At 44.3% G+C, this 7,988-nt stretch overlaps 1 protein-coding gene across 2 annotated transcripts in view; it reads right to left on the reverse strand.

Moving 5' to 3' along the window:
- The window catches only part of ANGPT1 (angiopoietin 1), a 354,139-nt gene extending 346,185 nt beyond the window's left edge, over nt 1–7,954 (reverse strand). For both annotated transcript variants that reach the window (XM_068237917.1, XM_068237916.1), the window contains exon 1: nt 7,831–7,954. The gene's annotated coding sequence lies outside the window, so the exon portion shown is untranslated. The remainder of the gene's footprint in view (nt 1–7,830) is intronic.
- Between the last annotated feature and the right edge of the window lie 34 nt (nt 7,955–7,988).

A 7,988-nucleotide genomic window follows, 5' to 3' on the forward strand; every position in this document is an offset into this window, starting at 1 on the left:
TGTCCTTGTCAGGTTATGGAGAGCTCAGTGTTCATCAGATCCTGGGAAATCACTGTCACCCTGTAGTTCTCTGGCTGGCTCGGGGCTGGCAGGATAAGTGCAGGTGCCAGAATGGAACTGGAACAGGAAGTGTAGGAGTATCTTTTACCAGCCATAAGGACTGGCCAAGTACTGTAGATGGCAGATGATGCTTTATGATTTTATTGGTCCACAGTCTGATGAGTGCAGCTACTCCATCTTCTGTGCCTGACATAACTGAATAGGTAAATAGCATCTGGCCAGGTTGGAATTTTTTTATCCTTTCTAGCCGATTGCTAAAGCCGCATGACATAAAGATGAAGAATTGAAGACCAATCGGCAGATAATTGTAAACGTTTATAAAACACCTCTGCATCTGTTATGCCTCTTTCTTAAGCGTTCACAGACTATTTATTTTATATTTTCCCAGCCTTATGACTCGTGCAGACCTTAGATCATAGTCATCTGGAACGATCATTAGCAACCATATCTAGCAACAATCGTTCCTAAAAACTGACCACACGATTGTTAAAGGACATCCGAGGTGAAAATAAAACGGGTGAGAAAAACAATTGTATCTATCCTCCTCCTAAAAATAACTTTTTTAGATATCTCACAGTTTTATTTTATATTTAATTCTAGTTTTTAAGTTTTTACTGTTTCATTGTCTCTGCTCAATGACACCTTCATTGAAGTATGCCAGAGCTCAAATCTATGAATTATTGACCCTTTTTATCTCTTTTCTGGTCTCAGAAGCTATTTACTGACAGGAAAGTGTTTTATGGCTGTAATTACTAATCAGTGAGGCTATAGTCTAATCCAGTCCCGACCCAGACAAATATTGTCACTTGCATACCTGGGGCTTGGTTCACAAAAGAGTGCTAACTGTTAGCACGGGCGTTTTCGCATGCAAACACGAATTTTCACGGGAAACGATAACGAGTTCGCGCAAAAATTCGCGTTTGCATGCAAAAACTTTTAATTGTACGTGGAAATTCATGATCGTGCACAAATGCGAAAATTTGCGCAAAAACACCCGCGCTAACAGTTAGCACTCTTGTGAATAAAATGTTTAACATTTTCAGGCAGAGAAAGAAAAAAAAATGAACACAGCCTAGTTATTTGTGTTCGTGGCCCTGTACATACACATGTCATATGTCACCTCGGTTGTCCTTTAAAAGAAACGACCAAACGTTAACGCATGCCCAGACCACACACAAAAGAACATTTTTTTGGTAGTGGTAACTATCCTTGTTTCTTTCTATATAGAGAGCATATATCTTATATCTATAGTGATATCACTTCTGTATGCGTGTGCAAAGATCGTTTGAAAACGAACGACAGAATCGGTAATAGTTTTTATAACAACAATCAGCCAATTGTCTGTCATTCGTCGTTCAAAATGAACAATCGTTCTTGTATGTCTGTTTGCACCTTTAGTTCAGGTTCTTTTTTAAATTGTTAGTTTTTTCTTTTTCTTATTATCTTCCTCATCTACTATCTATTCAATGCTGGTCTGGTCTGGTGAAGAACTGCAGTTCAAAAAAGTAGAATTTTAAAGTGGATCCGAGATGAACTTGTAGGCCGCATTCACACTTGAGCGTTTTCCTGGCGATTTCGGCAAAATGCTCAAACGCTAGCGCTTTTTGAAAGCACTAGTGTAATTAAACCCTATGGGCTCGTTCTTACTTGGATGATTTGCGGTAATCGCTGCAAATCGCCCAAAATTGCATTCCTCAAGCCAAATACTGTTTTTTTAATACCTTAATTCCCTATAAACTAAACAAGCCTCGCCCTCACAGAGGCGCTGCATCTAACTGCACAACGTCTGAGTTACTCCATTTTGTATTTTGCCTGAGGAAGCGGGCGTGAGACCCACGAAACGCGTTGCAATTGTTTTATTTGGAGTACAAATTACATTTTGTCTTTACCAATCACATTGGTTGTGTTTGACCTTCTGGGGAGGTAAGTCCACCCTTACCCCCCTGATTTTACTGTTTTTAAATCGTTTTTATGTTTTTTATTCTGCTGGCGCCTCTGTATCCATTGCACAAGCCTCGCCCACAGCTCCTCCAGCTCCTTGGCACTCTGAGACTCATGTAGCAAGGGCTTATGGGAGCTCAGTCTGGGCAGGAGGAGGCAGCGTTACCATCCAGTGATTTCAGAGGCAGAGGGGAGGGGAGGGGAGTGAAGTTTTCACATGCTGAGGGCTGGAGATACAGAGCAGCTTGCCTGTGTAGTGATCACAAGTAGAATATGGCTGCTCTCATTGTATCACAGGAAGAAATAATCATATACCGTTGAAACTGTTTGCAGCTAGATTTGCTGTGTAAATTATCTAAACTTTAGATACGATATATAGACAAGTTACTTGTTATAGTTAGTTTTTCATCTCGGATCCGCTTTAAGACCCCATTTCCTGAACAGGAAACAGCAAAGAGCAAGAGTCTCTGTGTAGATAGGTGCGCAGCTGCAGGCAAGCACAGCAAGAATTTTTATTAAGGACTACCTAAAATAAAAAAAGACTGAGGCTGGGAGCACACTAGCAATGCAGAAAAGCATGCGTTTTATGCATTTCACACTTTTTAATGCATTTTTGGGTTATTTTGGGGGCATTTTGCGTTTTTATTATTCTACCTAATCAATGGAATAAAATACAGTTTTTGTGAAAAAAAAAAAAAGCCTGTAAAAACGCGTACCTCTTCATCTCCATTGAGATACATTATGTACCTTTTACATTTATTTTTGAAAATTACGCCCAGCTGCATTGCCACGTCCTACCCTCAGCTCAGCAGCCGCGGCAACACAGGTGGAGGTTTCGAAGACCTTTGTTAGACATTGGAAACATGGCTGCAGCTGTGTTCCCAAGGAAAGGTGGGAAGACTGTTGCCTATATAAATACTAAATTATAATAAATAGTACCTGTGACCTGATTAACCACTTGAGGACCGCGGTGTTAAACCCCCCCCCCCCCCCCCCACTCAAAGACCAGGTCTTTTTTTTATAAATTGGCCCACTGCAGCTTTAAGGCCAAGCTGCAGGGCTGCACAAATCAGAACACAAGTGATTCCCCCCCCCCCCCCCCCCTTTTCTCCCTACCAACAGAGCTCTCTGTTGGTGGGGTCTGATTGCTCCTCCAATGTTTATTTATTTATTTTTAACAAATATTTTTCTTATTTCTTTATTAATAAAAATGCCAATTTTTTTTCCACCCCCTGTCAATCTATCACCGCCGATCGCTTCTGTGTCCCCCAGGGGGACAGCCATGTCACATGGCTGTCCCCAGTACAGCGCTGCCTTAGATCGTAGCGCTTTATGGTTATATTAGACGGTCGTTGCGCTGTCTAACAGTCTCTGAGCGGCGATATGCGCGCGCACTCTCCTGCTAGCCTCACACACATTCACACCAATTGGCGTGGAGTGGTCCTGGGGCTGCTGCTGCGTTCCCGCCAATCGGTGTGGAGCGGTCGGCAAGAAGTTAAGTTGGTTCAAGTAAGTATTTATCCCAGAGATCTGCAGCATTAAAAAAAAAAAAACTGAAGTTACTGTAAAAAAATAAATAAAAAGTTTTGATTACCTGGGGTCCTGCCAGCCGCCCTGGAACGAACCCCCTGGCCGCACACGTCCTTGTTTGTGCTTCCGTCGCCAGGAGCGTCTGCGCAGACGCAGTACGAAAAAACCTTGGTTTTTGTTATAGCCACTGCGCGGCCCTGGTTTGCGCTCCCATCGCTGGGAGCGTCCTGCACAGGTGCAGTACACGGTTTTCTCGTATGAGGACGCACGTGGCCAGGGCCACGCGGGCGCAGTGGTGGTGACTTGCAAGCTGGCGATAATGAAACTTCGCTGTGGCGGACGACCGGAGGATTGTTCCAGGACGGCGCAGGCACAGGGTGGCTGCAGAGGGCTGGCAGAAGCCCTATTTTTTTTTAAGTAACTTCATTTTTGTCACGACATTTCCACACACAGAAAATCGCATTAGATGAGAGACACCCCATCCGTCACTTCTAATGCGTTTTACCATTGCGGAAAAACGTAGTCAAATAGGACAAGTATGTTCCGGTATCTGTGTCATGCAACGTTATTCAGCAATAAAACAGAGGGAGGGCTGGGACCCACCAGGGTGGTTCTGGCAGCGTATTGGGATCGCCGGCGATTCAAAAACCAATAAAAGTGTGTGGTGGGGAACTTACTAGTGAGATTGCGATAAGGGGTAATCGCAATCGCAGGACATACAGCATTTTGAGCGAGTTTGCGCTCAATGCTGTGTATAGTAGCGCTGCAAAATCAGTTTGAAAAGCAATTTTGCAGTGATTTGGGGGCAAGCGATTACAAATTTAAACTGATTTATTCATACTTAGGGCCCGTTTCCACTTGTGCGGATGGAATCGCCGCGGCAAAAATTCACATGCGGATGCGAATTTCGCATGCGGTTTGCATGCGAATTCGCATGGATGACGATGTATGCGAATTTAACCATGGCAGTGCCTGTGTGCTTTTCCATTGATTCCATGCGAATTCGCATGAAAATTTGCATACCAAAACCGCATTCAAATTCCCTATTAAATAAATTGTATGCGAATCGCAAAGCGGTGTGCGGTATGCGAATTCTGATGGCTCTGCCGTGCAGATTTTTTCTGCACAGAAAAACGCTCAGAAATCCTGACAAGTGGAAACAGTCCCATCCACTTGTATTGTCTATGCGAATCTGCATGCAGGAAACGCATGCAGAGTCGCTCTAGTGGAAACGGGCCCTTATTGGGTGTCCGTATTTCAGGCTTCCGTAGCCCGCCCCCTAGCAGAAGAGGTCACTGGCGCTTCTCCTATTGGTCCTAAAGAAACACATATGACCCCTTTCTTTAGGGGGCGGGGTTATATTTAGAAGTATAATAAAGTTCACTAAGATAAAAAAAAAAGTGAATTGCTAATTGGTAAACTGTACAGTGCTTCTAATTGCCGGGAAATGCAATCGCTCTAGGAATCGCTGCTCACGGCACTGCTGCGATTTTAACCCTAGTGGTTACCCGGACTCACAGTTTCTTCAGAAGACCCCTCACAGTGCACAAAACACTTAGGAATAGTTCACAATCGGCCCTTGGAGCACCGCTTGCCTGCGATCGCATTCGGCTCCGCGATTTGCGGGCAAAATCTCGTGAATCACAGTGATTTGCGCTTGTGATTCCCGTTCAATAGAACGAGAATCACAGCGCAATCGCCCCTGAAACGCTATATGCAGCACGTTTGCGATCGATTGAAATCGCAAACGCTGCAGTGTGAATGTATCCATAGGGATACATTAATAGCAGTGCTTCGCCAGCGATTAGCAAAGCGCTGAAAAATCGCCAAGTGTGAACCAGCCCTTAAAGTACACCTGAAGTGAGAGGGATATGGAGGCTGCTGTAGTTATTTCCTTTTAAACAATACCAGTTGCCTGGCAGCCCTGCTGATCTTTTTGGCTTCAGTAGCGTCTGAATTACACACCTGAAACAAGCATACAGCTAATCCAGTCTGACTTCAGTCGGAGCACCTGGTATGCTGCATGCTTGTTCAGGGCTTATGACTAAAAGTATTAGAGGCAGAGGATCAGCAGGGCTGTGTTATATGTTGGCACTATTTAAATCCAATAAATAATAATAGTCAGCAGTACAGAGAGGCAACTGGTATTGTAATAAAATAAATGACAGTCTCCAGATCACTGTCATTTCAGGTATGCTTAAAGCCTGGTACACATCTTCAATTTTGATTGGCCAATTTACCCCTCACTGTCATTTCAGGTATGCTTAAAGCCTGGTACACATCTTCAATTTTGATTGGCCAATTTACCCCCTCAATGTACTATAAGCGTCAACAGATTTTGAACAATAATAATAATAATAATAATAAGTCCAACATTTGTATAGCGCTTTTCTCCTCAGACTCAAAAGCACATGGTGTGTACAAGACTTAAAGGATACCCAAAGTGACGTGACATGATGAGATAGACATGTGTATGTACGGTGCCTGGGACACAAATAACTATGCTGTGTCCCTTTTTTTCTTTCTCTGCCTGAAAGAGTTAAATATCAGGTATGTAAGTGGCTGACTCAGTCCTGACTCAGACCCGAAGTGACTACAGTGTGACCCTCACTGATAAGAAATTCTCCTTTGCTCTCAAAAGCCATTTTCTGCTAGGAAAGTGTTTTTTATAGTTGGAATTTCTTATTAGTGAGTGTCACACTGTAATCACTTCCTGTCTGAGTCAGGACTGAGTCAGCCACTTACATACCTGATATTTAACTCTTTCATACAGAGAAAAGAAAATGAACACAGCATAGTTATTTGTGTTCTAAGCACTGTACATACACGTCTATCTCATCATGTCACTTCGGGTATCCTTTAACAATTCATTCTGCTACCCACCTATCACACAGGAAGGCTCCCTGCACACTGCAAATTCAATTTGTGATTACGATTTTCCCTCAATGCTATCAACAGAAAAATGCGGAAAAAAAACTTAGCATGCAGGAACGAGTAAAAATGGGAATCGCATGTAAAAAATAAAAATCTAGAGACACCCACAGGCTTAAATGAAAAAAAGGCAGCCACAAAAAAGGGCGCCGGATGGAGCTGATATAGAGCCACAGCAGCAGAGAAGCACATAGGTACGGTGACCAGACGTCCTGCTTTAGCCGAGACGCCTCCCGAATTCGGGGGCCCCTGTCCCAGGCTGCGCTATGTCCCGGGAAACGTCCCGCTTTTAGCCTCGGGCGTCCCGGCCTCAGGACTCTGGCCACTGTCCATTGTATTAACTGGCCGCGGGGTGTAATAGACGCCGCGCCAGTTCATAGCCCGCAGCCCCTCTCCAGCCTGCATAGTCTTCCGGGCCCGGCAGGCAGAGCAGGGCTACGGGAAGATGGCGTCCGAAGCCCTGTACTGGAGACTATTTTAACTCCAGTACAGGGCTTCGGGCGCCATCTTCCCGTAGCCCTGCTATTTTATTCAACGCGGGAGATTGGAGGAGCAAGATCGTCCGGGAGCTGCGTGCCAGCTGGGAGAGGAGACTTCTGTCAGATGAGTAAATTCTTTTTTTTTTGCAGGTGAAATGTTGCCCAAACTGTGTGTATTTTCTGCTGAAATGTTGCCCACATTGCGTGTATTTTCTGCTGAAACGTTGCCCAAATTGCGTTTTTTTTTCTGCTGAAACGTTGCCCAAATTGCGTTTGTTTTCTGCTGAAACGTTGCCCAAATTGCGTTTGTTTTCTGCTGAAACGCCCAAATTGCATTTGTTTTCTGCTGAAATTTTGCCCAAATTACGTTTATTTTCTGATGAAATGCTGCCCACATTGTGTTTATTTTCTGGTGTCTGGGGTAACTGTTGCTGCATTTATTATTTAATGGTCACAGTTGGCTATATTTGCTGCTTTGGGGTTATAGTTATGCTCCGCCCATACAATGTCATGGCCATGCCCATTCCCCCCCCCCCCCCCCCCTAGGTTGGACCCAGAAAAATCTGGTCACTATAGCATAGGGTGTCCAGCGCCCAATTTACTGCCCTGGTGCTGCCATAGTTGATAACACGGCTCTAGGTTGTGTAGTAAACTATGTCCACACTATTCGGCCAATCACAATGCTTTATGCTGTAGAGGGTGCTGTGATTGGAGCTGTTCCCTATGAGATTTCCTGCTGGGTCCCCAACCAATACATACATTTCCATACAAATTTGAATAATTCTACATCACCACATACTTGCATCTCACTGACTATCCCCAAATATTTGCATGTCACTGACTATCTCCAGTCATGGGTTTTGCTTCTGGCAGGCATGGAAGCAGTTACCTTCTATTCATGGAGATTAAGGAAGAGTGTAGATGGTTTGCAGAACTCAGAGGGTTTCCCAACTGTGGCCTCAGCACCATTGCTGCAGACATTCACCCCATCTTGTGTCATCTTCATCCAGCTTCTCTGTGCACTGCTGATCTCTGTCCCCTGGGAAC

Source organism: Hyperolius riggenbachi, chromosome 5 (genome assembly GCF_040937935.1).
Source record: "Hyperolius riggenbachi isolate aHypRig1 chromosome 5, aHypRig1.pri, whole genome shotgun sequence".
In the NCBI taxonomy this organism is placed as follows: domain Eukaryota; kingdom Metazoa; phylum Chordata; class Amphibia; order Anura; family Hyperoliidae; genus Hyperolius; species Hyperolius riggenbachi.